The following is a 26742-nucleotide window of genomic DNA, read 5'->3' as shown; positions in this document are numbered from 1 at the left end:
CTAATCATGTCTCTTTCTTGATTTACTCAGCGGCTATTGCGTAAAAAAGATACGTCCCAGTCGTAATGATAAATAATGTAACGTGAAAAAGTCAATAGCCTACGACACCAGGAGTTCCCAGGCGGTCCCCCATCCAAGTACTATCCCGGCCCAACGATGCTTAACTTCCGTGATCGGACGAGAACAGGTGTGTTCATCGTGGTATGGTCGTAGACAAACAAACGGGCAGATATCTACGATTTATTAGCACATTACATCGAAAATGGTTTAAATTTTAAAGGTCATATTTCTTGACTGGATCATCCGAAATAGGTCGTGTTTATGTGCATTTGAAAGCTCATTTCAAGCGCTATCCATTAATTACGACAACCATGCGCTTTAAGATTTCCGGTAAAAAGTTCCAACGAAGGCAATCTAGGGTACTTTCAGACTTAATTTTCATATGACAAAGTTAATTAGCAAATTAGCTACATCGCCATTCTCTTTGTCTGACGCTCGTAATCCATTCATTTGCGACGTGGCGCATTTAATGCTGCCAGATCGTAGCCCTTTTGAAGGGAAAGAAACTTCTAATGATGTCCCTTACTTGATTTACTCAGCGGCTATTGCGTAAAAAAGATACGTCACAGTCGTAATGATAAATAATGTAACGTGAAAAAGTCAATAGCCTACGACACCGGGAGTTCCCAGGCGGTCCCCCATCCAAGTACTATCCCGGCCCAACGATGCTTAACTTCCGTGATCTGACGAGAACAGGTGTGTTCATCGTGGTATGGTCGTAGACAAACAAACGGGCAGATATCTACGATTTATTAGCACATTACATCGAAAATGGTTTAAACTTTAAAGGTCATATTTCTTGACTGGATTATCCGAAATAGGTCGTGTTTATGTGCATTTGAAAGCTCATTTCAAGCGCTATTCATTAATTACGACAATAATGCGCTTTAAAATTTCCGGTAAAAAGTTCCAACGAAGGCAATCTAGGGTACTTTCAGACTTAATTTTCATATGACAAAGTTAATTAGCAAATTAGCTACATCGCCATTCTCTTTGTCTGACGCTCGTAATCCATTCATTTGCGACGTGGCGGATTTAATGCTGCCAGATCGTAGCCCTTTTGAAGGGAAAGAAACTTCTAATGATGTCCCTTACTTGATTTACTCAGCGGCTATTGCGTAAAAAAGATACGTCACAGTCGTAATGATAAATAATGTAACGTGAAAAAGTCAATAGCCTACGACACCGGGAGTTCCCAGGCGGTTCCCCATCCAAGTACTATCCCGGCCCGACGATGCTTAACTTCCGTGATCGGACGAGAACAGGTGTGTTCATCGTGGTATGGTCGTAAACAAACAAACGGGCAGATATCTACGATTTATTAGCACATCACATCGAAAATGGTTTAAACTTTAAAGGTCATATTTATTGACTGGATCATCCGAAATAGGTCGTGTTTATGTGCATTTGAAAGCTCATTTCAAGCGCTATCCATTAATTACGACAACCATGCGCTTTAAGATTTCCGGTAAAAAGTTCCAACGAAGGCAATCTAGGGTACTTTCAGACTTAATTTTCATATGACAAAGTTAATTAGCAAATTAGCTACATCGCCATTTTCTTTGTCTGACGCTCGTAATCCATTCATTTGCGACGTGGCACATTTATTGCAGCAAGATTGTAGCCGTTTTGAAGGGAAAGCAACTTCTAATCATGTCTCTTTCTTGATTTACTCAGCGGCTATTGCGTAAAAAAGATACGTCCCAGTCGTAATGATAAATAATGTAACGTGAAAAAGTCAATAGCCTACGACACCAGGAGTTCCCAGGCAGTCCCCCATCCAAGTACTATCCCGGCCCAACGATGCTTAACTTCCGTGATCGGACGAGAACAGGTGTGTTCATCGTGGTATGGTCGTAGACAAACAAACGGGCAGATATCTACGATTTATTAGCACATTACATCGAAAATGGTTTAAATTTTAAAGATCATATTTCTTGACTGGATCATCCGAAATAGGTCGTGTTTATGTGCATTTGAAAGCTCATTTCAAGCGCTATCCATTAATTACGACAACCATGCGCTTTAAGATTTCCGGTAAAAAGTTCCAACGAAGGCAATCTAGGGTACTTTCAGACTTAATTTTCATATGACAAAGTTAATTAGCAAATTAGCTACATCGCCATTCTCTTTGTCTGACGCTCGTAATCCATTCATTTGCGACGTGGCGCATTTAATGCTGCCAGATCGTAGCCCTTTTGAAGGGAAAGAAACTTCTAATGATGTCCCTTACTTGATTTACTCAGCGGCTATTGCGTAAAAAAGATACGTCACAGTCGTAATGATAAATAATGTAACGTGAAAAAGTCAATAGCCTACGACACCGGGAGTTCCCAGGCGGTCCCCCATCCAAGTACTATCCCGGCCCAACGATGCTTAACTTCCGTGATCTGACGAGAACAGGTGTGTTCATCGTGGTATGGTCGTAGAAAAACAAACGGGCAGATATCTACGATTTATTAGCACATTACATCGAAAATGGTTTAAACTTTAAAGGTCATATTTCTTGACTGGATTATCCGAAATAGGTCGTGTTTATGTGCATTTGAAAGCTCATTTCAAGCGCTATTCATTAATTACGACAATAATGCGCTTTAAAATTTCCGGTAAAAAGTTCCAACGAAGGCAATCTAGGGTACTTTCAGACTTAATTTTCATATGACAAAGTTAATTAGCAAATTAGCTACATCGCCATTCTCCTTGTCTGACGCTCGTAATCCATTCATTTGCGACGTGGCGCATTTAATGCTGCCAGATCGTAGCCCTTTTGAAGGGAAAGAAACTTCTAATGATGTCCCTTACTTGATTTACTCAGCGGCTATTGCGTAAAAAAGATACGTCACAGTCGTAATGATAAATAATGTAACGTGAAAAAGTCTATAGCCTACGACACCGGGAGTTCCCAGGCGGTCCTCCATCCAAGTACTATCCCGGCCCGAGGATGCTTAACTTCTGTGACCGGACGAGAACAGGTGTGTTCATCGTGGTATGGTCGTAGACACACAAACGGGCAGATATCTACGATTTATTAGCACATTACATCGAAAATGGTTCAAACTTTAAAGGTAATATTTCTTGACTGGATCATCCGAAATAGGTCGTGTTTATGTGCATTTGAAAGCTCTTTTTAAGCGCTATCGATTCTTTACGACAACCATGCGCTTTAAGATTTCCGGTAAAAAGTTCCAACGAAGGAAATCTAGGGTGCTTTCAGACTTAATTTTCATATGACAAAGTTAATTAGCAAAGTAACTACATCGCCATTTTCTTTGTCTGACGCTCGTAATCCATTTATTTGCGACGTGGCGCATTTAATGCTGCAAGATTGTAGCCGTTTTGAAGGGAAAGCAACTTCTAATCATGTCTCTTTCTTGATTTACTCAGCGGCTATTGCGTAAAAAAGATACGTCCCAGTCGTAATGATAAATAATGTAACGTGAAAAAGTCAATAGCCTACGACACCAGGAGTTCCCAGGCGGTCCCCCATCCAAGTACTATCCCGGCCCAACGATGCTTAACTTCCGTGATCGGACGAGAACAGGTGTGTTCATCGTGGTATGGTCGTAGACAAACAAACGGGCAGATATCTACGATTTATTAGCACATTACATCGAAAATGGTTTAAATTTTAAAGGTCATATTTCTTGACTGGATTATCCGAAATAGGTCGTGTTTATGTGCATTTGAAAGCTCATTTCAAGCGCTATCCATTAATTACGACAATAATGCGCTTTAAGATTTCCGGTAAAAAGTTCCAACAAAGGAAATCTAGGGTGCTTTCAGACTTAATTTTCATATGACAAAGTTAATTAGCAAAGTAACTACATCGCCATTTTCTTTGTCTGACGCTCGTAATCCATTTATTTGCGACGTGGCGCATTTATTGCAGCAAGATTGTAGCCGTTTTGAAGGGAAAGCAACTTCTAATCATGTCTCTTTCTTGATTTACTCAGCGGCTATTGCGTAAAAAAGATACGTCCCAGTCGTAATGATAAATAATGTAACGTGAAAAAGTCAATAGCCTACGACACCGGGAGTTCCCAGGCGGTCCCCCATCCAAGTACTATCCCGGCCCAACGATGCTTAACTTCCGTGATCTGACGAGAACAGGTGTGTTCATCGTGGTATGGTCGTAGACAAACAAACGGGCAGATATCTACGATTTATTAGCACATTACATCGAAAATGGTTTAAACTTTAAAGGTCATATTTCTTGACTGGATTATCCGAAATAGGTCGTGTTTATGTGCATTTGAAAGCTCATTTCAAGCGCTATTCATTAATTACGACAATAATGCGCTTTAAGATTTCCGGTAAAAAGTTCCAACGAAGGAAATCTAGGGTACTTTCAGACTTAATTTTCATATGACAAAATTAGTTAGCAAAGTAAGTACATCGCTATTTTCTTTGTCTGACGCTCGTAATCCATTCATTTGCGACGTGGCGCATTTATTGCAGCACGATGGTAGTCGTTTTGAAGGGAAAGCAACTTCTAATCATGTCTCTTTCTTGATTTACTCGGCGGCTATTGCGTAAAAAAGATACGTCACAGTCGTAATGATAAATAATGTAACGTGAAAGAGTCAATAGCCTACGACACCGGGAGTTCCCAGGCGGTCCCCCATCCAAGTACTATCCCGGCCCAACGATGCTTAACTTCCGTGATCGGACGAGAACAGGTGTGTTCATCGTGGTATGGTCGTAGACACACAAAGGGGCAGATATCTACGATTTATTAGCACATTACATCGAAAATGGTTCACACTTTAAAGGTCATATTTCTTGACTGGATCATCCGAAATAGGTCGTGTTTATGTGCATTTGAAAGCTCTTTTTAAGCGCTGTCGATTCTTTACGACAATCATGCGCTTTAAGATTTCCGGTAAAAAGTTCCAACGAAGGAAATCTATGGTGCTTTCAGACTTAATTTTCATATGACAAAGTTAATTAGCAAAGTAACTACATCGCCATTTTCTTTGTCTGACGCTTGTAATCCATTTATTTGCGACGTGGCGCATTTATTGCAGCAAGATTGTAGCCGTTTTGAAGGGAAAGCAAATTCTAATCATGTCTCTTTCTTGATTTACTCAGCGGCTATTGCGTAAAAAAGATACGTCCCAGTCGTAATGATAAATAATGTAACGTGAAAAAGTCAATAGCCTACGACACCGGGAGTTCCCAGGCGGTTCCCCATCCAAGTACTATCCCGGCCCAACGTTGCTTAACTTCCGTGATCGGACGAGAACAGGTGTGTTCATCGTGGTATGGTCGTAGACAAACAAACGGGCAGATATCTACGATTTATTAGCACATTACATCAAAAATGGTTTAAATTTTAAAGGTCATATTTCTTGACTGGATTATCCGAAATAGGTTGTGTTTATGTGCATTTGAAAGCTCGTTTCAAGCGCTATCCATTAATTACGACGATAATGCGCTTTAAGATTTCCGGTAAAAAGTTCCAACGAAGGCAATCTAGGGTACTTTCAGACTTAATTTTCATATGACAAAGTTAATTAGCAAAGTAACTACATCGCCATTTTCTTTGTCTGACGCTCGTAATCCATTTATTTGCGACGTGGCGCATTTATTGCAGCAAGATTGTAGCCGTTTTGAAGGGAAAACAACTTCTAATCATGTCTCTTTCTTGATTTACTCGGCGGCTATTGCGTAAAAAAGATACGTCCCAGTCGTAATGATAAATAATGTAACGTGAAAAAGTCAATAGCCTACGACACCGGGAGTTCCCAGGCGGTCCCCCATCCAAGTACTATCCCGGCCCAACGATGCTTAACTTCCGTGATCGGACGAGAACAGGTGTGTTCATCGTGGTATGGTCGTAGACAAACAAACGGGCAGATATCTACGATTTATTAGCACATTACATCAAAAATGGTTTAAATTTTAAAGGTCATATTTCTTGACTGGATTATCCGAAATAGGTTGTGTTTATGTGCATTTGAAAGCTCGTTTCAAGCGCTATCCATTAATTACGACGATAATGCGCTTTAAGATTTCCGGTAAAAAGTTCCAACGAAGGCAATCTAGGGTACTTTCAGACTTAATTTTCATATGACAAAGTTAATTAGCAAAGTAACTACATCGCCATTTTCTTTGTCTGACGCTCGTAATCCATTTATTTGCGACGTGGCGCATTTATTGCAGCAAGATTGTAGCCGTTTTGAAGGGAAAACAACTTCTAATCATGTCTCTTTCTTGATTTACTCGGCGGCTATTGCGTAAAAAAGATACGTCCCAGTCGTAATGATAAATAATGTAACGTGAAAAAGTCAATAGCCTACGACACCGGGAGTTCCCAGGCGGTCCCCCATCCAAGTACTATCCCGGCCCAACGATGCTTAACTTCCGTGATCGGACGAGAACAGGTGTGTTCATCGTGGTATGGTCGTAGACAAACAAACGGGCAGATATCTACGATTTATTAGCACATTACATCGAAAATGGTTTAGACTTTAAAGGTCATATTTCTTGACTGGATTATCCGAAATAGGTCGTGTTTATGTGCATTTGAAAGCTCATTTCAAGCGCTATCGATTAATTACGACAACCATGCGCTTTAAGATTTCCGGTAAAAAGTTCCAACGAAAGCAATCTAGGGTACTTTCAGACTTAATTTTCATATGACAAAGTTAATTAGCAAGTTAGCTACATCGCCATTTTCTTTGTCTGACGCTCGTAATCCATTCATTTGCGACTTGGCGCATTTAATGCTGCCAGATTGTAGCCCTTTTGAAGGGAAAGAAACTTCTAATGACGTCCCTTACTTGATTTACTCAGCGGCTATTGCGTAAAAAAGATACGTCACAGTCGTAATGATAAATAATGTAACGTGAAAAAGTCAATAGCCTACGACACCGGGAGTTCCCAGGCGGTCCCCCATCCAAGTACTATCCCGGCCCAACGATGCTTAACTTCCGTGATTGGACGAGAACAGGTGTGTTCATCGTGGTATGGTCGTAGACACACAAAGGGGCAGATATCTACGATTTATTAGCACATTACATCGAAAATGGTTCACACTTTAAAGGTCATATTTCTTGACTGGATCATCCGAAATAGGTCGTGTTTATGTGCATTTGAAAGCTCTTTTTAAGCGCTGTCGATTCTTTACGACAATCATGCGCTTTAAGATTTCCGGTAAAAAGTTCCAACGAAGGAAATCTAGGGTGCTTTCAGACTTAATTTTCATATGACAAAGTTAATTAGCAAAGTAACTACATCGCCATTTTCTTTGTCTGACGCTCGTAATCCATTTATTTGCGACGTGGCGCATTTATTGCAGCAAGATTGTAGCCGTTTTGAAGGGAAAGCAAATTCTAATCATGTCTCTTTCTTGATTTACTCAGCGGCTATTGCGTAAAAAAGATACGTCCCAGTCCTAATGATAAATAATGTAACGTGAAAAAGTCAATAGCCTACGACACCGGGAGTTCCCAGGCGGTTCCCCATCCAAGTACTATCCCGGCCCAACGATGCTTAACTTCCGTGATCGGACGAGAACAGGTGTGTTCATCGTGGTATGGTCGTAGACAAACAAACGGGCAGATATCTACGATTTATTAGCACATTACATCAAAAATGGTTTAAATTTTAAAGGTCATATTTCTTGACTGGATTATCCGAAATAGGTTGTGTTTATGTGCATTTGAAAGCTCGTTTCAAGCGCTATCCATTAATTACGACAATAATGCGCTTTAAGATTTCCGGTAAAAAGTTCCAACGAAGGCAATCTAGGGTACTTTCAGACTTAATTTTCATATGACAAAGTTAATTAGCAAAGTAACTACATCGCCATTTTCTTTGTCTGACGCTCGTAATCCATTTATTTGCGACGTGGCGCATTTATTGCAGCAAGATTGTAGCCGTTTTGAAGGGAAAGCAACTTCTAATCATGTCTCTTTCTTGATTTACTCGGCGGCTATTGCGTAAAAAAGATACGTCCCAGTCGTAATGATAAATAATGTAACGTGAAAAAGTCAATAGCCTACGACACCGGGAGTTCCCAGGCGGTCCCACATCCAAGTACTATCCCGGCCCAACGATGCTTAACTTCCGTGATCGGACGAGAACAGGTGTGTTCATCGTGGTATGGTCGTAGACAAACAAACGGGCAGATATCTACGATTTATTAGCACATTACATCGAAAATGGTTTAAACTTTAAAGGTCATATTTCTTGACTGGATTATCCGAAATAGGTCGTGTTTATGTGCATTTGAAAGCTCATTTCAAGCGCTATCGATTAATTACGACAATAATGCGCTTTAAGATTTCCGGTAAAAAGTTCCAACGAAGGCAATCTAGGGTACTTTCAGACTTAATTTTCATATGACAAAGTTAATTAGCAAATTAACTACATCGCCATTTTCTTTGTCTGACGCTCGTAATCCATTCATTTGCGACTTGGCGCATTTATTGTTGCCAGATCGTAGCCGTTTTGAAGGGAAAGCAACTTCTAATCATGTCTCTTTCTTGATTTACTCGGCGGCTATTGCGTAAAAAAGATACGTCACAGTCGTAATGATAAATAATGTAACGTGAAAAAGTCAATAGCCTACGACACCGGGAGTTCCCAGGCGGTCCCCCATCCAAGTACTATCCCGGCCCAACGATGCTTAACTTCCGTGATCGGACGAGAACAGGTGTGTTCATCGTGGTATGGTCGTAGAAACACAAAGGGGCAGATATTTACGATTTATTAGCACATTACATCGAAAATGGTTCACACTTTAAAGGTCATATTTCTTGACTGGATCATCCGAAATAGGTCGTGTTTATGTGCATTTGAAAGCTCTTTTTAAGCGCTGTCGATTCTTTACGACAATCATGCGCTTTAAGATTTCCGGTAAAAAGTTCCAACGAAGGAAATCTAGGGTGCTTTCAGACTTAATTTTCATATGACAAAGTTAATTAGCAAAGTAACTACATCGCCATTTTCTTTGTCTGACGCTCGTAATCCATTTATTTGCGACGTGGCGCATTTATTGCAGCAAGATTGTAGCCGTTTTGAAGGGAAAGCAAATTCTAATCATGTCTCTTTCTTGATTTACTCAGCGGCTATTGCGTAAAAAAGATACGTCCCAGTCCTAATGATAAATAATGTAACGTGAAAAAGTCAATAGCCTACGACACCGGGAGTTCCCAGGCGGTTCCCCATCCAAGTACTATCCCGGCCCAACGATGCTTAACTTCCGTGATCGGACGAGAACAGGTGTGTTCATCGTGGTATGGTCGTAGACAAACAAACGGGCAGATATCTACGATTTATTAGCACATTACATCAAAAATGGTTTAAATTTTAAAGGTCATATTTCTTGACTGGATTATCCGAAATAGGTTGTGTTTATGTGCATTTGAAAGCTCGTTTCAAGCGCTATCCATTAATTACGACAATAATGCGCTTTAAGATTTCCGGTAAAAAGTTCCAACGAAGGCAATCTAGGGTACTTTCAGACTTAATTTTCATATGACAAAGTTAATTAGCAAAGTAACTACATCGCCATTTTCTTTGTCTGACGCTCGTAATCCATTTATTTGCGACGTGGCGCATTTATTGCAGCAAGATTGTAGCCGTTTTGAAGGGAAAGCAACTTCTAATCATGTCTCTTTCTTGATTTACTCGGCGGCTATTGCGTAAAAAAGATACGTCCCAGTCGTAATGATAAATAATGTAACGTGAAAAAGTCAATAGCCTACGACACCGGGAGTTCCCAGGCGGTCCCACATCCAAGTACTATCCCGGCCCAACGATGCTTAACTTCCGTGATCGGACGAGAACAGGTGTGTTCATCGTGGTATGGTCGTAGACAAACAAACGGGCAGATATCTACGATTTATTAGCACATTACATCGAAAATGGTTTAAACTTTAAAGGTCATATTTCTTGACTGGATTATCCGAAATAGGTCGTGTTTATGTGCATTTGAAAGCTCATTTCAAGCGCTATCGATTAATTACGACAATAATGCGCTTTAAGATTTCCGGTAAAAAGTTCCAACGAAGGCAATCTAGGGTACTTTCAGACTTAATTTTCATATGACAAAGTTAATTAGCAAATTAACTACATCGCCATTTTCTTTGTCTGACGCTCGTAATCCATTCATTTGCGACTTGGCGCATTTATTGCTGCCAGATCGTAGCCGTTTTGAAGGGAAAGCAACTTCTAATCATGTCTCTTTCTTGATTTACTCGGCGGCTATTGCGTAAAAAAGATACGTCACAGTCGTAATGATAAATAATGTAACGTGAAAAAGTCAATAGCCTACGACACCGGGAGTTCCCAGGCGGTCCCCCATCCAAGTACTATCCCGGCCCAACGATGCTTAACTTCCGTGATCGGACGAGAACAGGTGTGTTCATCGTGGTATGGTCGTAGACACACAAAGGGGCAGATATTTACGATTTATTAGCACATTACATCGAAAATGGTTCACACTTTAAAGGTCATATTTCTTGACTGGATCATCCGAAATAGGTCGTGTTTATGTGCATTTGACAGCTCTTTTTAAGCGCTGTCGATTCTTTACGACAATCATGCGCTTTAAGATTTCCGGTAAAAAGTTCCAACGAAGGAAATCTAGGGTGCTTTCAGACTTAATTTTCATATGACAAAGTTAATTAGCAAAGTAACTACATCGCCATTTTCTTTGTCTGACGCTTGTAATCCATTTATTTGCGACGTGGCGCATTTATTGCAGCAAGATTGTAGCCGTTTTGAAGGGAAAGCAAATTCTAATCATGTCTCTTTCTTGATTTACTCAGCGGCTATTGCGTAAGAAAGATACGTCCTAGTCCTAATGATAAATAATGTAACGTGAAAACGTCAATAGCCTACGACACCGGGAGTTCCCAGGCGGTCCCCCATCCAAGTACTATCCCGGCCCAACGATGCTTAACTTCCGTGATCGGACGAGAACAGGTGTGTTCATCGTGGTATGGTCGTAGACAAACAAACGGGCAGATATCTACGATTTATTAGCACATTACATCGAAAATGGTTTAAATTTTAAAGGTCATATTTCTTGACTGGATTATCCGAAATAGGTCGTGTTTATGTGCATTTGAAAGCTCATTTCAAGCGCTATCGATTAATTACGACAACCATGCGCTTTAAGATTTCCGGTAAAAAGTTCCAACAAAGGCAATCTAGGGTACTTTCAGACCTAATTTTCATATGACAAAGTTAATTAGCAAGTTAGCTACATCGCCATTTTCTTTGTCTGACGCTCGTAATCCATTCATTTGCGACGTGGCGCATTTAATGCTGCCAGATCGTAGCCCTTTTGAAGGGAAAGAAACTTCTAATGACGTCCCTTACTTGATTTACTCAGCGGCTATTGCGTAAAAAAGATACGTCACAGTCGTAATGATAACTAATGTAACGTGAAAAAGTCAATAGCCTACGACACCGGGAGTTCCCAGGCGGTCCCCCATCCAAGTACTATCCCGGCCCAACGATGCTTAACTTCCGTGATCGGACGAGAACAGGTGTGTTCATCGTGGTATGGTCGTAGACACACAAAGGGGCAGATATCTACGATTTATTAGCACATTACATCGAAAATGGTTCACACTTTAAAGGTCATATTTCTTGACTGGATCATTTGAAATAGGTCGTGTTTATGTGCAATTGAAAGCTCTTTTTAAGCGCTGTCGATTCTTTACGACAATCATGCGCTTTAAGATTTCAGGTAAAAAGTTCCAACGAAGGAAATCTAGGGTGCTTTCAGACTTAATTTTCATATGACAAAGTTAATTAGCAAAGTAACTACATCGCCATTTTCTTTGTCTGACGCTTGTAATCCATTTATTTGCGACGTGGCGCATTTATTGCAGCAAGATTGTAGCCGTTTTGAAGGGAAAGCAAATTCTAATCATGTCTCTTTCTTGATTTACTCAGCGGCTATTGCGTAAAAAAGATACGTCCCAGTCCTAATGATAAATAATGTAACGTGAAAAAGTCAATAGCCTACGACACCGGGAGTTCCCAGGCGGTTCCCCATCCAAGTACTATCCCGGCCCAACGATGCTTAACTTCCGTGATCGGACGAGAACAGGTGTGTTCATCGTGGTATGGTCGTAGACAAACAAACGGGCAGATATCTACGATTTATTAGCACATTACATCAAAAATGGTTTAAATTTTAAAGGTCATATTTCTTGACTGGATTATCCGAAATAGGTTGTGTTTATGTGCATTTGAAAGCTCGTTTCAAGCGCTATCCATTAATTACGACAATAATGCGCTTTAAGATTTCCGGTAAAAAGTTCCAACGAAGGCAATCTAGGGTACTTTCAGACTTAATTTTCATATGACAAAGTTAATTAGCAAAGTAACTACATCGCCATCTTCTTTGTCTGACGCTCGTAATCCATTTATTTGCGACGTGGCGCATTTATTGCAGCAAGATTGTAGCCGTTTTGAAGGGAAAGCAACTTCTAATCATGTCTCTTTCTTGATTTACTCGGCGGCTATTGCGTAAAAAAGATACGTCCCAGTCGTAATGATAAATAATGTAACGTGAAAAAGTCAATAGCCTACGACACCGGGAGTTCCCAGGCGGTCCCCCATCCAAGTACTATCCCGGCCCAACGATGCTTAACTTCCGTGATCGGACGAGAACAGGTGTGTTCATCGTGGTATGGTCGTAGACACACAAAGGGGCAGATATTTACGATTTATTAGCACATTACATCGAAAATGGTTCACACTTTAAAGGTCATATTTCTTGACTGGATCATCCGAAATAGGTCGTGTTTATGTGCATTTGAAAGCTCTTTTTAAGCGCTATCGATTCTTTACGACAATCATGCGCTTTAAGATTTCCGGTAAAAAGTTCCAACAAAGGAAATCTAGGGTGCTTTCAGACTTAATTTTCATATGACAAAGTTAATTAGCAAAGTAACTACATCGCCATTTTCTTTGTCTGACGCTTGTAATCCATTTATTTGCGACGTGGCGCATTTATTGCAGCAAGATTGTAGCCGTTTTGAAGGGAAAGCAAATTCTAATCATGTCTCTTTCTTGATTTACTCAGCGGCTATTGCGTAAAAAAGATACGTCCCAGTCCTAATGATAAATAATGTAACGTGAAAAAGTCAATAGCCTACGACACCGGGAGTTCCCAGGCGGTCCCCCATCCAAGTACTATCCCGGCCCAACGATGCTTAACTTCCGTGATCGGACGAGAACAGGTGTGTTCATCGTGGTATGGTCGTAGACAAACAAACGGGCAGATATCTACGATTTATTAGCACATTACATCAAAAATGGTTTAAATTTTAAAGGTCATATTTCTTGACTGGATTATCCGAAAAAGGTTGTGTTTATGTGCATTTGAAAGCTCGTTTCAAGCGCTATCCATTAATTACGACAATAATGCGCTTTAAGATTTCCGGTAAAAAGTTCCAACGAAGGCAATCTAGGGTACTTTCAGACTTAATTTTCATATGACAAAGTTAATTAGCAAAGTAACTACATCGCCATTTTCTTTGTCTGACGCTCGTAATCCATTTATTTGCGACGTGGCGCATTTATTGCAGCAAGATTGTAGCCGTTTTGAAGGGAAAGCAACTTCTAATCATGTCTCTTTCTTGATTTACTCAGCGGCTATTGCGTAAAAAAGATACGTCCCAGTCCTAATGATAAATAATGTAACGTGAAAAAGTCAATAGCCTACGACACCGGGAGTTCCCAGGCGGTCCCCCATCCAAGTACTATCCCGGCCCAACGATGCTTAACTTCCGTGATCGGACGAGAACAGGTGTGTTCATCGTGGTATGGTCGTAGACAAACAAACGGGCAGATATCTACGATTTATTAGCACATTACATCAAAAATGGTTTAAATTTTAAAGGTCATATTTCTTGACTGGATTATCCGAAAAAGGTTGTGTTTATGTGCATTTGAAAGCTCGTTTCAAGCGCTATCCATTAATTACGACAATAATGCGCTTTAAGATTTCCGGTAAAAAGTTCCAACGAAGGCAATCTAGGGTACTTTCAGACTTAATTTTCATATGACAAAGTTAATTAGCAAAGTAACTACATCGCCATTTTCTTTGTCTGACGCTCGTAATCCATTTATTTGCGACGTGGCGCATTTATTGCAGCAAGATTGTAGCCGTTTTGAAGGGAAAGCAACTTATAATCATGTCTCTTTCTTGATTTACTCAGCGGCTATTGCGTAAAAAAGATACGTCCTAGTCCTAATGATAAATAATGTAACGTGAAAAAGTCAATAGCCTACGACACCGGGAGTTCCCAGGCGGTCCCCCATCCAAGTACTATCCCGGCCCAACGATGCTTAACTTCCGTGATCGGACGAGAACAGGTGTGTTCATCGTGGTATGGTGGTAGACAAACAAACGGGCAGATATCTACGATTTATTAGCACATTACATCAAAAATGGTTTAAATTTTAAAGGTCATATTTCTTGACTGGATTATCCGAAAAAGGTTGTGTTTATGTGCATTTCAAAGCTCGTTTCAAGCGCTATCCATTAATTACGACAATAATGCGCTTTAAGATTTCCGGTAAAAAGTTCCAACGAAGGCCATCTAGGGTACTTTCAGACTTAATTTTCATATGACAAAGTTAATTAGCAAAGTAACTACATCGCCATTTTCTTTGTCTGACGCTCGTAATCCATTTATTTGCGACGTGGCGCATTTATTGCAGCAAGATTGTAGCCGTTTTGAAGGGAAAGCAACTTCTAATCATGTCTCTTTCTTGATTTACTCAGCGGCTATTGCGTAAAAAAGATACGTCCTAGTCCTAATGATAAATAATGTAACGTGAAAAAGTCAATAGCCTACGACACCGGGAGTTCCCAGGCGGTCCCCCATCCAAGTACTATCCCGGCCCAACGATGCTTAACTTCCGTGATCGGACGAGAACAGGTGTGTTCATCGTGGTATGGTCGTAGACAAACAAACGGGCAGATATCTACGATTTATTAGCACATTACATCAAAAATGGTTTAAATTTTAAAGGTCATATTTCTTGACTGGATTATCCGAAATAGGTTGTGTTTATGTGCATTTGAAAGCTCGTTTCAAGCGCTATCGATTCTTTACGACAACCATGCGCTTTAAGATTTCCGGTAAAAAGTTCCAACGAAGGAAATCTAGGGTGCTTTCAGACTTAATTTTCATATGACAAAGTTAATTAGCAAAGTAACTACATCGCCATTTTCTTTGTCTGACCCTCGTAATCCATTTATTTGCGACGTGGCGCATTTAATGCTGCAAGATTGTAGCCGTTTTGAAGGGAAAGCAACTTCTAATCATGTCTCTTTCTTGATTTACTCAGCGGCTATTGCGTAAAAAAGATACGTCCCAGTCGTAATGATAAATAATGTAACGTGAAAAAGTCAATAGCCTACGACACCAGGAGTTCCCAGGCGGTCCCCCATCCAAGTACTATCCCGGCCCAACGATGCTTAACTTCCGTGATCGGACGAGAACAGGTGTGTTCATCGTGGTATGGTCGTAGACAAACAAACGGGCAGATATCTACGATTTATTAGCACATTACATCGAAAATGGTTTAAATTTTAAAGGTCATATTTCTTGACTGGATTATCCGAAATAGGTCGTGTTTATGTGCATTTGAAAGCTCGTTTCAAGCGCTATCCATTAATTACGACAATAATGCGCTTTAAGATTTCCGGTAAAAAGTTCCAACGAAGAAAATCTAGGGTGCTTTCAGACTTAATTTTCATATGACAAAGTTAATTAGCAAAGTAACTACATCGCCATTTTCTTTGTCTGACGCTCGTAATCCATTTATTTGCGACGTGGCGCATTTATTGCAGCAAGATTGTAGCCGTTTTGAAGGGAAAGCAACTTCTAATCATGTCTCTTTCTTGATTTACTCAGCGGCTATTGCGTAAAAAAGATACGTCCCAGTCGTAATGATAAATAATGTAACGTGAAAAAGTCAATAGCCTACGACACCGGGAGTTCCCAGGCGGTCCCCCATCCAAGTACTATCCCGGCCCAACGATGCTTAACTTCCGTGATCTGACGAGAACAGGTGTGTTCATCGTGGTATGGTCGTAGACAAACAAACGGGCAGATATCTACGATTTATTAGCACATTACATCGAAAATGGTTTAAACTTTAAAAGTCATATTTCTTGACTGGATTATCCGAAATAGGTCGTGTTTATGTGCATTTGAAAGCTCATTTCAAGCGCTATTCCTTAATTACGACAATAATGCGCTTTAAGATTTCCGGTAAAAAGTTCCAACGAAGGAAATCTAGGGTGCTTTCAGACTTAATTTTCATATGACAAAGTTAATTAGCAAAGTAACTACATCGCCATTTTCTTTGTCTGACGCTCGTAATCCATTTATTTGCGACGTGGCGCATTTATTGCAGCAAGATTGTAGCCGTTTTGAAGGGAAAGCAACTTCTAATCATGTCTCTTTCTTGATTTACTCAGCGGCTATTGCGTAAAAAAGATACGTCCCAGTCGTAATGATAAATAATGTAACGTGAAAAAGTCAATAGCCTACGACACCAGGAGTTCCCAGGCGGTCCCCCATCGAAGTACTATCCCGGCCCAACGATGCTTAACTTCCGTGATCGGACGAGAACAGGTGTGTTCATCGTGGTATGGTCGTAGACAAACAAACGGGCAGATATCTACGATTTATTAGCACATTACATCAAAAATGGTTTAAATTTTAAAGGTCATATTTCTTGACTGGATTATCCGAAAAAGGTTGTGTTTATGTGCATTTGAAAGCTCGTTTCAAGCGCTATCCATTAATTACGACAATAATGCGCTTTAAGATTTCCGGTAAAAAGTTCCAACGAAGGCAATCTAGGGTACTTTCAGACTTAATTTTCATATGACAAAGTTAATTAGCAAAGTAACTACATCGCCATTTTCTTTGTCTGACGCTCGTAATCCATTTATTTGCGACGTGGCGCATTTATTGCAGCAAGATTGTAGCCGTTTTGAAGGGAAAGCAACTTATAATCATGTCTCTTTCTTGATTTACTCAGCGGCTATTGCGTAAAAAAGATACGTCCTAGTCCTAATGATAAATAATGTAACGTGAAAAAGTCAATAGCCTACGACACCGGGAGTTCCCAGGCGGTCCCCCATCCAAGTACTATCCCGGCCCAACGATGCTTAACTTCCGTGATCGGACGAGAACAGGTGTGTTCATCGTGGTATGGTGGTAGACAAACAAACGGGCAGATATCTACGATTTATTAGCACATTACATCAAAAATGGTTTAAATTTTAAAGGTCATATTTCTTGACTGGATTATCCGAAATAGGTTGTGTTTATGTGCATTTGAAAGCTCGTTTCAAGCGCTATCGATTCTTTACGACAACCATGCGCTTTAAGATTTCCGGTAAAAAGTTCCAACGAAGGAAATCTAGGGTGCTTTCAGACTTAATTTTCATATGACAAAGTTAATTAGCAAAGTAACTACATCGCCATTTTCTTTGTCTGACCCTCGTAATCCATTTATTTGCGACGTGGCGCATTTAATGCTGCAAGATTGTAGCCGTTTTGAAGGGAAAGCAACTTCTAATCATGTCTCTTTCTTGATTTACTCAGCGGCTATTGCGTAAAAAAGATACGTCCCAGTCGTAATGATAAATAATGTAACGTGAAAAAGTCAATAGCCTACGACACCAGGAGTTCCCAGGCGGTCCCCCATCCAAGTACTATCCCGGCCCAACGATGCTTAACTTCCGTGATCGGACGAGAACAGGTGTGTTCATCGTGGTATGGTCGTAGACAAACAAACGGGCAGATATCTACGATTTATTAGCACATTACATCGAAAATGGTTTAAATTTTAAAGGTCATATTTCTTGACTGGATTATCCGAAATAGGTCGTGTTTATGTGCATTTGAAAGCTCGTTTCAAGCGCTATCCATTAATTACGACAATAATGCGCTTTAAGATTTCCGGTAAAAAGTTCCAACGAAGAAAATCTAGGGTGCTTTCAGACTTAATTTTCATATGACAAAGTTAATTAGCAAAGTAACTACATCGCCATTTTCTTTGTCTGACGCTCGTAATCCATTTATTTGCGACGTGGCGCATTTATTGCAGCAAGATTGTAGCCGTTTTGAAGGGAAAGCAACTTCTAATCATGTCTCTTTCTTGATTTACTCAGCGGCTATTGCGTAAAAAAGATACGTCCCAGTCGTAATGATAAATAATGTAACGTGAAAAAGTCAATAGCCTACGACACCGGGAGTTCCCAGGCGGTCCCCCATCCAAGTACTATCCCGGCCCAACGATGCTTAACTTCCGTGATCTGACGAGAACAGGTGTGTTCATCGTGGTATGGTCGTAGACAAACAAACGGGCAGATATCTACGATTTATTAGCACATTACATCGAAAATGGTTTAAACTTTAAAAGTCATATTTCTTGACTGGATTATCCGAAATAGGTCGTGTTTATGTGCATTTGAAAGCTCATTTCAAGCGCTATTCCTTAATTACGACAATAATGCGCTTTAAGATTTCCGGTAAAAAGTTCCAACGAAGGAAATCTAGGGTGCTTTCAGACTTAATTTTCATATGACAAAGTTAATTAGCAAAGTAACTACATCGCCATTTTCTTTGTCTGACGCTCGTAATCCATTTATTTGCGACGTGGCGCATTTATTGCAGCAAGATTGTAGCCGTTTTGAAGGGAAAGCAACTTCTAATCATGTCTCTTTCTTGATTTACTCAGCGGCTATTGCGTAAAAAAGATACGTCCCAGTCGTAATGATAAATAATGTAACGTGAAAAAGTCAATAGCCTACGACACCAGGAGTTCCCAGGCGGTCCCCCATCGAAGTACTATCCCGGCCCAACGATGCTTAACTTCCGTGATCGGACGAGAACAGGTGTGTTCATCGTGGTATGGTCGTAGACAAACAAACGGGCAGATATCTACGATTTATTAGCACATTACATCAAAAATGGTTTAAATTTTAAAGGTCATATTTCTTGACTGGATTATCCGAAAAAGGTTGTGTTTATGTGCATTTGAAAGCTCGTTTCAAGCGCTATCCATTAATTACGACAATAATGCGCTTTAAGATTTCCGGTAAAAAGTTCCAACGAAGGCAATCTAGGGTACTTTCAGACTTAATTTTCATATGACAAAGTTAATTAGCAAAGTAACTACATCGCCATTTTCTTTGTCTGACGCTCGTAATCCATTTATTTGCGACGTGGCGCATTTATTGCAGCAAGATTGTAGCCGTTTTGAAGGGAAAGCAACTTATAATCATGTCTCTTTCTTGATTTACTCAGCGGCTATTGCGTAAAAAAGATACGTCCTAGTCCTAATGATAAATAATGTAACGTGAAAAAGTCAATAGCCTACGACACCGGGAGTTCCCAGGCGGTCCCCCATCCAAGTACTATCCCGGCCCAACGATGCTTAACTTCCGTGATCGGACGAGAACAGGTGTGTTCATCGTGGTATGGTGGTAGACAAACAAACGGGCAGATATCTACGATTTATTAGCACATTACATCAAAAATGGTTTAAATTTTAAAGGTCATATTTCTTGACTGGATTATCCGAAAAAGGTTGTGTTTATGTGCATTTCAAAGCTCGTTTCAAGCGCTATCCATTAATTACGACAATAATGCGCTTTAAGATTTCCGGTAAAAAGTTCCAACGAAGGCCATCTAGGGTACTTTCAGACTTAATTTTCATATGACAAAGTTAATTAGCAAAGTAACTACATCGCCATTTTCTTTGTCTGACGCTCGTAATCCATTTATTTGCGACGTGGCGCATTTATTGCAGCAAGATTGTAGCCGTTTTGAAGGGAAAGCAACTTCTAATCATGTCTCTTTCTTGATTTACTCAGCGGCTATTGCGTAAAAAAGATACGTCCTAGTCCTAATGATAAATAATGTAACGTGAAAAAGTCAATAGCCTACGACACCGGGAGTTCCCAGGCGGTCCCCCATCCAAGTACTATCCCGGCCCAACGATGCTTAACTTCCGTGATCGGACGAGAACAGGTGTGTTCATCGTGGTATGGTCGTAGACAAACAAACGGGCAGATATCTACGATTTATTAGCACATTACATCAAAAATGGTTTAAATTTTAAAGGTCATATTTCTTGACTGGATTATCCGAAATAGGTTGTGTTTATGTGCATTTGAAAGCTCGTTTCAAGCGCTATCGATTCTTTACGACAACCATGCGCTTTAAGATTTCCGGTAAAAAGTTCCAACGAAGGAAATCTAGGGTGCTTTCAGACTTAATTTTCATATGACAAAGTTAATTAGCAAAGTAACTACATCGCCATTTTCTTTGTCTGACCCTCGTAATCCATTTATTTGCGACGTGGCGCATTTAATGCTGCAAGATTGTAGCCGTTTTGAAGGGAAAGCAACTTCTAATCATGTCTCTTTCTTGATTTACTCAGCGGCTATTGCGTAAAAAAGATACGTCCCAGTCGTAATGATAAATAATGTAACGTGAAAAAGTCAATAGCCTACGACACCAGGAGTTCCCAGGCGGTCCCCCATCCAAGTACTATCCCGGCCCAACGATGCTTAACTTCCGTGATCGGACGAGAACAGGTGTGTTCATCGTGGTATGGTCGTAGACAAACAAACGGGCAGATATCTACGATTTATTAGCACATTACATCGAAAATGGTTTAAATTTTAAAGGTCATATTTCTTGACTGGATTATCCGAAATAGGTCGTGTTTATGTGCATTTGAAAGCTCGTTTCAAGCGCTATCCATTAATTACGACAATAATGCGCTTTAAGATTTCCGGTAAAAAGTTCCAACGAAGAAAATCTAGGGTGCTTTCAGACTTAATTTTCATATGACAAAGTTAATTAGCAAAGTAACTACATCGCCATTTTCTTTGTCTGACGCTCGTAATCCATTTATTTGCGACGTGGCGCATTTATTGCAGCAAGATTGTAGCCGTTTTGAAGGGAAAGCAACTTCTAATCATGTCTCTTTCTTGATTTACTCAGCGGCTATTGCGTAAAAAAGATACGTCCCAGTCGTAATGATAAATAATGTAACGTGAAAAAGTCAATAGCCTACGACACCGGGAGTTCCCAGGCGGTCCCCCATCCAAGTACTATCCCGGCCCAACGATGCTTAACTTCCGTGATCTGACGAGAACAGGTGTGTTCATCGTGGTATGGTCGTAGACAAACAAACGGGCAGATATCTACGATTTATTAGCACATTACATCGAAAATGGTTTAAACTTTAAAAGTCATATTTCTTGACTGGATTATCCGAAATAGGTCGTGTTTATGTGCATTTGAAAGCTCATTTCAAGCGCTATTCCTTAATTACGACAATAATGCGCTTTAAGATTTCCGGTAAAAAGTTCCAACGAAGGAAATCTAGGGTGCTTTCAGACTTAATTTTCATATGACAAAGTTAATTAGCAAAGTAACTACATCGCCATTTTCTTTGTCTGACGCTCGTAATCCATTTATTTGCGACGTGGCGCATTTATTGCAGCAAGATTGTAGCCGTTTTGAAGGGAAAGCAACTTCTAATCATGTCTCTTTCTTGATTTACTCAGCGGCTATTGCGTAAAAAAGATACGTCCCAGTCGTAATGATAAATAATGTAACGTGAAAAAGTCAATAGCCTACGACACCAGGAGTTCCCAGGCGGTCCCCCATCGAAGTACTATCCCGGCCCAACGATGCTTAACTTCCGTGATCGGACGAGAACAGGTGTGTTCATCGTGGTATGGTCGTAGACAAACAAACGGGCAGATATCTACGATTTATTAGCACATTACATCAAAAATGGTTTAAATTTTAAAGGTCATATTTCTTGACTGGATTATCCGAAAAAGGTTGTGTTTATGTGCATTTGAAAGCTCGTTTCAAGCGCTATCCATTAATTACGACAATAATGCGCTTTAAGATTTCCGGTAAAAAGTTCCAACGAAGGCAATCTAGGGTACTTTCAGACTTAATTTTCATATGACAAAGTTAATTAGCAAAGTAACTACATCGCCATTTTCTTTGTCTGACGCTCGTAATCCATTTATTTGCGACGTCGCGCATTTATTGCAGCAAGATTGTAGCCGTTTTGAAGGGAAAGCAACTTCTAATCATGTCTCTTTCTTGATTTACTCAGCGGCTATTGCGTAAAAAAGATACGTCCCAGTCCTAATGATAAATAATGTAACGTGAAAAAGTCAATAGCCTACGACACCGGGAGTTCCCAGGCGGTCCCCCATCCAAGTACTATCCCGGCCCAACGATGCTTAACTTCCGTGATCGGACGAGAACAGGTGTGTTCATCGTGGTATGGTCGTAGCCAAACAAACGGGCAGATATCTACGATTTATTAGCACATTACATCAAAAATGGTTTAAATTTTAAAGGTCATATTTCTTGACTGGATTATCCGAAAAAGGTTGTGTTTATGTGCATTTGAAAGCTCGTTTCAAGCGCTATCCATTAATTACGACAATAATGCGCTTTAAGATTTCCGGTAAAAAGTTCCAACGAAGGCAATCTAGGGTACTTTCAGACTTAATTTTCATATGACAAAGTTAATTAGCAAAGTAACTACATCGCCATTTTCTTTGTCTGACGCTCGTAATCCATTTATTTGCGACGTGGCGCATTTATTGCAGCAAGATTGTAGCCGTTTTGAAGGGAAAGCAACTTCTAATCATGTCTCTTTCTTGATTTACTCAGCGGCTATTGCGTAAAAAAGATACGTCCCAGTCGTAATGATAAATAATGTAACGTGAAAAAGTCAATAGCCTACGACACCAGGAGTTCCCAGGCGGTCCCCCATCCACGTACTATCCCGGCCCAACGATGCTTAACTTCCGTGATCGGACGAGAACAGGTGTGTTCATCGTGGTATGGTCGTAGACAAACAAACGGGTAGCACATTACATCGAAAATGGTTTAAATTTTAAAGGTCATATTTCTTGATTGGATTATCCGAAATAGGTCGTGTTTATGTGCATTTGAAAGCTCATTTCAAGCGCTATCCATTAATTACGACAATAATGCGCTTTAAGATTTCCGGTAAAAAGTTCCAACGAAGGAAATCTAGGGTGCTTTCAGACTTAATTTTCATATGACAAAGTTAATTAGCAAAGTAACTACATCGCTATTTTCTTTGTCTGACGCTCGTAATCCATTTATTTGCGACGTGGCGCATTTATTGCAGCAAGATTGTAGCCGTTTTGAAGGGAAAGCAACTTCTAATCATGTCTCTTTCTTGATTTACTCAGCGGCTATTGCGTAAAAAAGATACGTCCCAATCCTAATGATAAATAATGTAACGTGAAAAAGTCAATAGCCTACGACACCGGGTGTTCCCAGGCGGTCCCCCATCGAAGTACTATCCCGGCCCAACGATGCTTAACTTCCGTGATCGGACGAGAACAGGTGTGTTCATCGTGGTATGGTCGTAGACAAACAAACGGGCAGATATCTACGATTTATTAGCACATTACATCAAAAATGGTTTAAATTTTAAAGGTCATATTTCTTGACTGGATTATCCGAAAAAGGTTGTGTTTATGTGCATTTGAAAGCTCGTTTCAAGCGCTATCCATTAATTACGACAATAATGCGCTTTAAGATTTCCGGTAAAAAGTTCCAACGAAGGCAATCTAGGGTACTTTCAGACTTAATTTTCATATGACAAAGTTAATTAGCAAAGTAACTACATCGCCATTTTCTTTGTCTGACGCTCGTAATCCATTTATTTGCGACGTGGCGCATTTATTGCAGCAAGATTGTAGCCGTTTTGAAGGGAAAGCAACTTCTAATCATGTCTCTTTCTTGATTTACTCAGCGGCTATTGCGTAAAAAAGATACGTCCCAGTCCTAATGATAAATAATGTAACGTGAAAAAGTCAATAGCCTACGACACCGGGAGTTCCCAGGCGGTCCCCCATCCAAGTACTATCCCGGCCCAACGATGCTTAACTTCCGTGATCGGACGAGAACAGGTGTGTTCATCGTGGTATGGTCGTAGCCAAACAAACGGGCAGATATCTACGATTTATTAGCACATTACATCAAAAATGGTTTAAATTTTAAAGGTCATATTTCTTGACTGGATTATCCGAAAAAGGTTGTGTTTATGTGCATTTGAAAGCTCGTTTCAAGCGCTATCCATTAATTACGACAATAATGCGCTTTAAGATTTCCGGTAAAAAGTTCCAACGAAGGCAATCTAGGGTACTTTCAGACTTAATTTTCATATGACAAAGTTAATTAGCAAAGTAACTACATCGCCATTTTCTTTGTCTGACGCTCGTAATCCATTTATTTGCGACGTGGCGCATTTATTGCAGCAAGATTGTAGCCGTTTTGAAGGGAAAGCAACTTATAATCATGTCTCTTTCTTGATTTACTCAGCGGCTATTGCGTAAAAAAGATACGTCCCAGTCCTAATGATAAATAATGTAACGTGAAAAAGTCAATAGCCTACGACACCGGGAGTTCCCAGGCGGTCCCCCATCCAAGTACTATCCTGGCCCGACGATGCTTAACTTCCGTGATCGGACGAGAACAGGTGTGTTCATCGTGGTATGGTCGTAGACAAACAAACGGGCAGATATCTACGATTTATTAGCACATTACATCAAAAATGGTTTAAATTTTAAAGGTCATATTTCTTGACTGGATTATCCGAAATAGGTCGTGTTTATGTGCATTTGAAAGCTCATTTCAAGCGCTATCGATTCTTTACGACAACCATGCGCTTTAAGATTTCCGGTAAAAAGTTCCAACGAAGGAAATCTAGGGTGCTTTCAGACTTAATTTTCATATGACAAAGTTAATTAGCAAAGTAACTACATCGCCATTTTCTTTGTCTGACGCTCGTAATCCATTTATTTGCGACGTGGCGCATTTAATGCTGCAAGATTGTAGCCGTTTTGAAGGGAAAGCAACCTCTAATCATGTCTCTTTCTTGATTTACTCAGCGGTTATTGCGTAAGAAAGATACGTCCCAGTCGTAATGATAAATAATGTAACGTGAAAAAGTCAATAGCCTACGACACCAGGAGTTCCCAGGCGGTTCCCCATCCAAGTACTATCCCGGCCCAACGATGCTTAACTTCCGTGATCGGACGAGAACAGGTGTGTTCATCGTGGTATGGTCGTAGACAAACAAACGGGCAGATATCTACGATTTATTAGCACATTACATCGAAAATGGTTTAAATTTTAAAGGTCATATTTCTTGACTGGATTATCCGAAATAGGTCGTGTTTATGTGCATTTGAAAGCTCATTTCAAGCGCTATTCATTAATTACGACAATAATGCGCTTTAAGATTTCCGGTAAAAAGTTCCAACGAAGGAAATCTAGGGTGCTTTCAGACTTAATTTTCATATGACAAAGTTAATTAGCAAAGTAACTACATCGCCATTTTCTTTGTCTGACGCTCGTAATCCATTTATTTGCGACGTGGCGCATTTATTGCAGCAAGATTGTAGCCGTTTTGAAGGGAAAGCAACTTCTAATCATGCTTCTTTCTTGATTTACTCAGCGGCTATTGCGTAAAAAAGATACGTCCCAGTCGTAATGATAAATAATGTAACGTGAAAAAGTCAATAGCCTACGACACCGGGAGTTCCCAGGCGGTACCCCATCCAAGTACTATCCCGGCCCAACGATGCTTAACTTCCGTGATCGGACGAGAACAGGTGTGTTCATCGTGGTATGGTCGTAGACAAACAAACGGGCAGATATCTACGATTTATTAGCACATTACATCGAAAATGGTTTAAACTTTAAAGGTCATATTTCTTGACTGGATTATCCGAAATAGGTCGTGTTTATGTGCATTTGAAAGCTCATTTCAAGCGCTATTCATTAATTACGACAATAATGCGCTTTAAGATTTCCGGTAAAAAGTTCCAACGAAGGAAATCTAGGGTGCTTTCAGACTTAATTTTCATATGACAAAGTTAATTAGCAAAGTAACTACATCGCCATTTTCTTTGTCTGACGCTTGTAATCCATTTATTTGCGACGTGGCGCATTTATTGCAGCAAGATTGTAGCCGTTTTGAAGGGAAAGCAACTTCTAATCATGTCTCTTTCTTGATTTACTCAGCGGCTATTGCGTAAAAAAGATACGTCCCAGTCGTAATGATAAATAATGTAACGTGAAAAAGTCAATAGCCTACGACACCAGGAGTTCCCAGGCGGTCCCCCATCCAAGTACTATCCTGGCCCAACGATGCTTAACTTCCGTGATCGGACGAGAACAGGTGTGTTCATCGTGGTATGGTCGTAGACAAACAAACGGGCAGATATCTACGATTTATTAGCACATTACATCGAAAATGGTTTAAATTTTAAAGGTCATATTTCTTGACTGGATTATCCGAAATAGGTCGTGTTTATGTGCATTTGAAAGCTCATTTCAAGCGCTATCCATTAATTACGACAACCATGCGCTTTAAGATTTCCGGTAAAAAGTTCCAACGAAGGAAATCTAGGGTGCTTTCAGACTTAATTTTCATATGACAAAGTTAATTAGCAAAGTAACTACATCGCCATTTTCTTTGTCTGACGCTCGTAATCCATTTATTTGCGACGTGGCGCATTTATTGCAGCAAGATTGTAGCCGTTTTGAAGGGAAAGCAAATTATAATCATGTCTCTTTC

General features: G+C 40.2%; 47 non-coding genes across 47 annotated transcripts; all 47 read right to left on the bottom strand.

Annotated features, from left to right (window-relative positions):
* Positions 1–96: 96 nt before the first annotated feature.
* LOC130618879 (5S ribosomal RNA) lies at positions 97–215 on the bottom strand. Its single transcript, XR_008979624.1, has one exon. It is a non-coding gene; the product is annotated as a 5S ribosomal RNA (ribosomal RNA).
* A 450-nt stretch (positions 216–665) lies between these two features.
* LOC130617875 (5S ribosomal RNA) lies at positions 666–784 on the bottom strand. The gene has a single exon (XR_008978952.1). It is a non-coding gene; the product is annotated as a 5S ribosomal RNA (ribosomal RNA).
* Positions 785–1234: 450 nt separating this feature from the next.
* LOC130616161 (5S ribosomal RNA) lies at positions 1235–1353 on the bottom strand. Its single transcript, XR_008977245.1, has one exon. It is a non-coding gene; the product is annotated as a 5S ribosomal RNA (ribosomal RNA).
* Positions 1354–1803: 450 nt separating this feature from the next.
* Positions 1804–1922, bottom strand: LOC130615447 (5S ribosomal RNA). The gene has a single exon (XR_008976535.1). It is a non-coding gene; the product is annotated as a 5S ribosomal RNA (ribosomal RNA).
* A 450-nt stretch (positions 1923–2372) lies between these two features.
* Positions 2373–2491, bottom strand: LOC130615802 (5S ribosomal RNA). Its single transcript, XR_008976888.1, has one exon. It is a non-coding gene; the product is annotated as a 5S ribosomal RNA (ribosomal RNA).
* A 450-nt stretch (positions 2492–2941) lies between these two features.
* LOC130617424 (5S ribosomal RNA) lies at positions 2942–3060 on the bottom strand. Its single transcript, XR_008978502.1, has one exon. It is a non-coding gene; the product is annotated as a 5S ribosomal RNA (ribosomal RNA).
* A 450-nt stretch (positions 3061–3510) lies between these two features.
* Positions 3511–3629, bottom strand: LOC130618768 (5S ribosomal RNA). The gene has a single exon (XR_008979524.1). It is a non-coding gene; the product is annotated as a 5S ribosomal RNA (ribosomal RNA).
* A 450-nt stretch (positions 3630–4079) lies between these two features.
* LOC130617863 (5S ribosomal RNA) lies at positions 4080–4198 on the bottom strand. Its single transcript, XR_008978940.1, has one exon. It is a non-coding gene; the product is annotated as a 5S ribosomal RNA (ribosomal RNA).
* Positions 4199–4648: 450 nt separating this feature from the next.
* LOC130616981 (5S ribosomal RNA) lies at positions 4649–4767 on the bottom strand. The gene has a single exon (XR_008978060.1). It is a non-coding gene; the product is annotated as a 5S ribosomal RNA (ribosomal RNA).
* A 450-nt stretch (positions 4768–5217) lies between these two features.
* Positions 5218–5336, bottom strand: LOC130616571 (5S ribosomal RNA). The gene has a single exon (XR_008977653.1). It is a non-coding gene; the product is annotated as a 5S ribosomal RNA (ribosomal RNA).
* A 450-nt stretch (positions 5337–5786) lies between these two features.
* Positions 5787–5905, bottom strand: LOC130616969 (5S ribosomal RNA). Its single transcript, XR_008978048.1, has one exon. It is a non-coding gene; the product is annotated as a 5S ribosomal RNA (ribosomal RNA).
* Positions 5906–6355: 450 nt separating this feature from the next.
* Positions 6356–6474, bottom strand: LOC130616957 (5S ribosomal RNA). The gene has a single exon (XR_008978036.1). It is a non-coding gene; the product is annotated as a 5S ribosomal RNA (ribosomal RNA).
* A 450-nt stretch (positions 6475–6924) lies between these two features.
* Positions 6925–7043, bottom strand: LOC130616336 (5S ribosomal RNA). Its single transcript, XR_008977418.1, has one exon. It is a non-coding gene; the product is annotated as a 5S ribosomal RNA (ribosomal RNA).
* Positions 7044–7493: 450 nt separating this feature from the next.
* LOC130615409 (5S ribosomal RNA) lies at positions 7494–7612 on the bottom strand. Its single transcript, XR_008976499.1, has one exon. It is a non-coding gene; the product is annotated as a 5S ribosomal RNA (ribosomal RNA).
* Positions 7613–8062: 450 nt separating this feature from the next.
* LOC130616567 (5S ribosomal RNA) lies at positions 8063–8181 on the bottom strand. The gene has a single exon (XR_008977648.1). It is a non-coding gene; the product is annotated as a 5S ribosomal RNA (ribosomal RNA).
* A 450-nt stretch (positions 8182–8631) lies between these two features.
* Positions 8632–8750, bottom strand: LOC130615508 (5S ribosomal RNA). The gene has a single exon (XR_008976597.1). It is a non-coding gene; the product is annotated as a 5S ribosomal RNA (ribosomal RNA).
* A 450-nt stretch (positions 8751–9200) lies between these two features.
* LOC130615408 (5S ribosomal RNA) lies at positions 9201–9319 on the bottom strand. The gene has a single exon (XR_008976498.1). It is a non-coding gene; the product is annotated as a 5S ribosomal RNA (ribosomal RNA).
* Positions 9320–9769: 450 nt separating this feature from the next.
* LOC130616566 (5S ribosomal RNA) lies at positions 9770–9888 on the bottom strand. The gene has a single exon (XR_008977647.1). It is a non-coding gene; the product is annotated as a 5S ribosomal RNA (ribosomal RNA).
* Positions 9889–10338: 450 nt separating this feature from the next.
* LOC130616945 (5S ribosomal RNA) lies at positions 10339–10457 on the bottom strand. The gene has a single exon (XR_008978023.1). It is a non-coding gene; the product is annotated as a 5S ribosomal RNA (ribosomal RNA).
* Positions 10458–10907: 450 nt separating this feature from the next.
* LOC130616933 (5S ribosomal RNA) lies at positions 10908–11026 on the bottom strand. Its single transcript, XR_008978011.1, has one exon. It is a non-coding gene; the product is annotated as a 5S ribosomal RNA (ribosomal RNA).
* Positions 11027–11476: 450 nt separating this feature from the next.
* On the bottom strand, positions 11477–11595 carry LOC130616920 (5S ribosomal RNA). The gene has a single exon (XR_008977998.1). It is a non-coding gene; the product is annotated as a 5S ribosomal RNA (ribosomal RNA).
* Positions 11596–12045: 450 nt separating this feature from the next.
* On the bottom strand, positions 12046–12164 carry LOC130615407 (5S ribosomal RNA). Its single transcript, XR_008976497.1, has one exon. It is a non-coding gene; the product is annotated as a 5S ribosomal RNA (ribosomal RNA).
* A 450-nt stretch (positions 12165–12614) lies between these two features.
* LOC130616906 (5S ribosomal RNA) lies at positions 12615–12733 on the bottom strand. The gene has a single exon (XR_008977986.1). It is a non-coding gene; the product is annotated as a 5S ribosomal RNA (ribosomal RNA).
* Positions 12734–13183: 450 nt separating this feature from the next.
* LOC130616894 (5S ribosomal RNA) lies at positions 13184–13302 on the bottom strand. Its single transcript, XR_008977974.1, has one exon. It is a non-coding gene; the product is annotated as a 5S ribosomal RNA (ribosomal RNA).
* A 450-nt stretch (positions 13303–13752) lies between these two features.
* LOC130616882 (5S ribosomal RNA) lies at positions 13753–13871 on the bottom strand. The gene has a single exon (XR_008977962.1). It is a non-coding gene; the product is annotated as a 5S ribosomal RNA (ribosomal RNA).
* Positions 13872–14321: 450 nt separating this feature from the next.
* LOC130616329 (5S ribosomal RNA) lies at positions 14322–14440 on the bottom strand. The gene has a single exon (XR_008977412.1). It is a non-coding gene; the product is annotated as a 5S ribosomal RNA (ribosomal RNA).
* A 450-nt stretch (positions 14441–14890) lies between these two features.
* Positions 14891–15009, bottom strand: LOC130616870 (5S ribosomal RNA). Its single transcript, XR_008977950.1, has one exon. It is a non-coding gene; the product is annotated as a 5S ribosomal RNA (ribosomal RNA).
* A 450-nt stretch (positions 15010–15459) lies between these two features.
* Positions 15460–15578, bottom strand: LOC130618645 (5S ribosomal RNA). Its single transcript, XR_008979502.1, has one exon. It is a non-coding gene; the product is annotated as a 5S ribosomal RNA (ribosomal RNA).
* A 450-nt stretch (positions 15579–16028) lies between these two features.
* Positions 16029–16147, bottom strand: LOC130617851 (5S ribosomal RNA). The gene has a single exon (XR_008978928.1). It is a non-coding gene; the product is annotated as a 5S ribosomal RNA (ribosomal RNA).
* Positions 16148–16597: 450 nt separating this feature from the next.
* LOC130617520 (5S ribosomal RNA) lies at positions 16598–16716 on the bottom strand. Its single transcript, XR_008978598.1, has one exon. It is a non-coding gene; the product is annotated as a 5S ribosomal RNA (ribosomal RNA).
* Positions 16717–17166: 450 nt separating this feature from the next.
* LOC130616328 (5S ribosomal RNA) lies at positions 17167–17285 on the bottom strand. The gene has a single exon (XR_008977411.1). It is a non-coding gene; the product is annotated as a 5S ribosomal RNA (ribosomal RNA).
* A 450-nt stretch (positions 17286–17735) lies between these two features.
* Positions 17736–17854, bottom strand: LOC130618521 (5S ribosomal RNA). The gene has a single exon (XR_008979479.1). It is a non-coding gene; the product is annotated as a 5S ribosomal RNA (ribosomal RNA).
* A 450-nt stretch (positions 17855–18304) lies between these two features.
* On the bottom strand, positions 18305–18423 carry LOC130617839 (5S ribosomal RNA). Its single transcript, XR_008978916.1, has one exon. It is a non-coding gene; the product is annotated as a 5S ribosomal RNA (ribosomal RNA).
* Positions 18424–18873: 450 nt separating this feature from the next.
* LOC130617508 (5S ribosomal RNA) lies at positions 18874–18992 on the bottom strand. Its single transcript, XR_008978586.1, has one exon. It is a non-coding gene; the product is annotated as a 5S ribosomal RNA (ribosomal RNA).
* A 450-nt stretch (positions 18993–19442) lies between these two features.
* On the bottom strand, positions 19443–19561 carry LOC130616327 (5S ribosomal RNA). Its single transcript, XR_008977410.1, has one exon. It is a non-coding gene; the product is annotated as a 5S ribosomal RNA (ribosomal RNA).
* A 450-nt stretch (positions 19562–20011) lies between these two features.
* Positions 20012–20130, bottom strand: LOC130616858 (5S ribosomal RNA). Its single transcript, XR_008977938.1, has one exon. It is a non-coding gene; the product is annotated as a 5S ribosomal RNA (ribosomal RNA).
* Positions 20131–20580: 450 nt separating this feature from the next.
* On the bottom strand, positions 20581–20699 carry LOC130618397 (5S ribosomal RNA). Its single transcript, XR_008979457.1, has one exon. It is a non-coding gene; the product is annotated as a 5S ribosomal RNA (ribosomal RNA).
* A 450-nt stretch (positions 20700–21149) lies between these two features.
* Positions 21150–21268, bottom strand: LOC130617827 (5S ribosomal RNA). The gene has a single exon (XR_008978903.1). It is a non-coding gene; the product is annotated as a 5S ribosomal RNA (ribosomal RNA).
* A 450-nt stretch (positions 21269–21718) lies between these two features.
* LOC130617496 (5S ribosomal RNA) lies at positions 21719–21837 on the bottom strand. The gene has a single exon (XR_008978573.1). It is a non-coding gene; the product is annotated as a 5S ribosomal RNA (ribosomal RNA).
* A 450-nt stretch (positions 21838–22287) lies between these two features.
* On the bottom strand, positions 22288–22406 carry LOC130615441 (5S ribosomal RNA). Its single transcript, XR_008976530.1, has one exon. It is a non-coding gene; the product is annotated as a 5S ribosomal RNA (ribosomal RNA).
* Positions 22407–22856: 450 nt separating this feature from the next.
* Positions 22857–22975, bottom strand: LOC130615746 (5S ribosomal RNA). The gene has a single exon (XR_008976833.1). It is a non-coding gene; the product is annotated as a 5S ribosomal RNA (ribosomal RNA).
* Positions 22976–23407: 432 nt separating this feature from the next.
* LOC130619156 (5S ribosomal RNA) lies at positions 23408–23526 on the bottom strand. The gene has a single exon (XR_008979899.1). It is a non-coding gene; the product is annotated as a 5S ribosomal RNA (ribosomal RNA).
* Positions 23527–23976: 450 nt separating this feature from the next.
* LOC130615440 (5S ribosomal RNA) lies at positions 23977–24095 on the bottom strand. Its single transcript, XR_008976529.1, has one exon. It is a non-coding gene; the product is annotated as a 5S ribosomal RNA (ribosomal RNA).
* Positions 24096–24545: 450 nt separating this feature from the next.
* Positions 24546–24664, bottom strand: LOC130618911 (5S ribosomal RNA). Its single transcript, XR_008979654.1, has one exon. It is a non-coding gene; the product is annotated as a 5S ribosomal RNA (ribosomal RNA).
* A 450-nt stretch (positions 24665–25114) lies between these two features.
* On the bottom strand, positions 25115–25233 carry LOC130619304 (5S ribosomal RNA). The gene has a single exon (XR_008980045.1). It is a non-coding gene; the product is annotated as a 5S ribosomal RNA (ribosomal RNA).
* Positions 25234–25683: 450 nt separating this feature from the next.
* LOC130615451 (5S ribosomal RNA) lies at positions 25684–25802 on the bottom strand. Its single transcript, XR_008976540.1, has one exon. It is a non-coding gene; the product is annotated as a 5S ribosomal RNA (ribosomal RNA).
* A 450-nt stretch (positions 25803–26252) lies between these two features.
* Positions 26253–26371, bottom strand: LOC130615205 (5S ribosomal RNA). The gene has a single exon (XR_008976294.1). It is a non-coding gene; the product is annotated as a 5S ribosomal RNA (ribosomal RNA).
* Between the last annotated feature and the right edge of the window lie 371 nt (positions 26372–26742).

This window comes from Hydractinia symbiolongicarpus, chromosome 11 (assembly GCF_029227915.1).
Source record: "Hydractinia symbiolongicarpus strain clone_291-10 chromosome 11, HSymV2.1, whole genome shotgun sequence".
NCBI classification, from domain to species: domain Eukaryota; kingdom Metazoa; phylum Cnidaria; class Hydrozoa; order Anthoathecata; family Hydractiniidae; genus Hydractinia; species Hydractinia symbiolongicarpus.
Note: the sequence above shows the minus strand (reverse complement) of the source record. Positions and strands in the feature narration are given on the sequence as shown.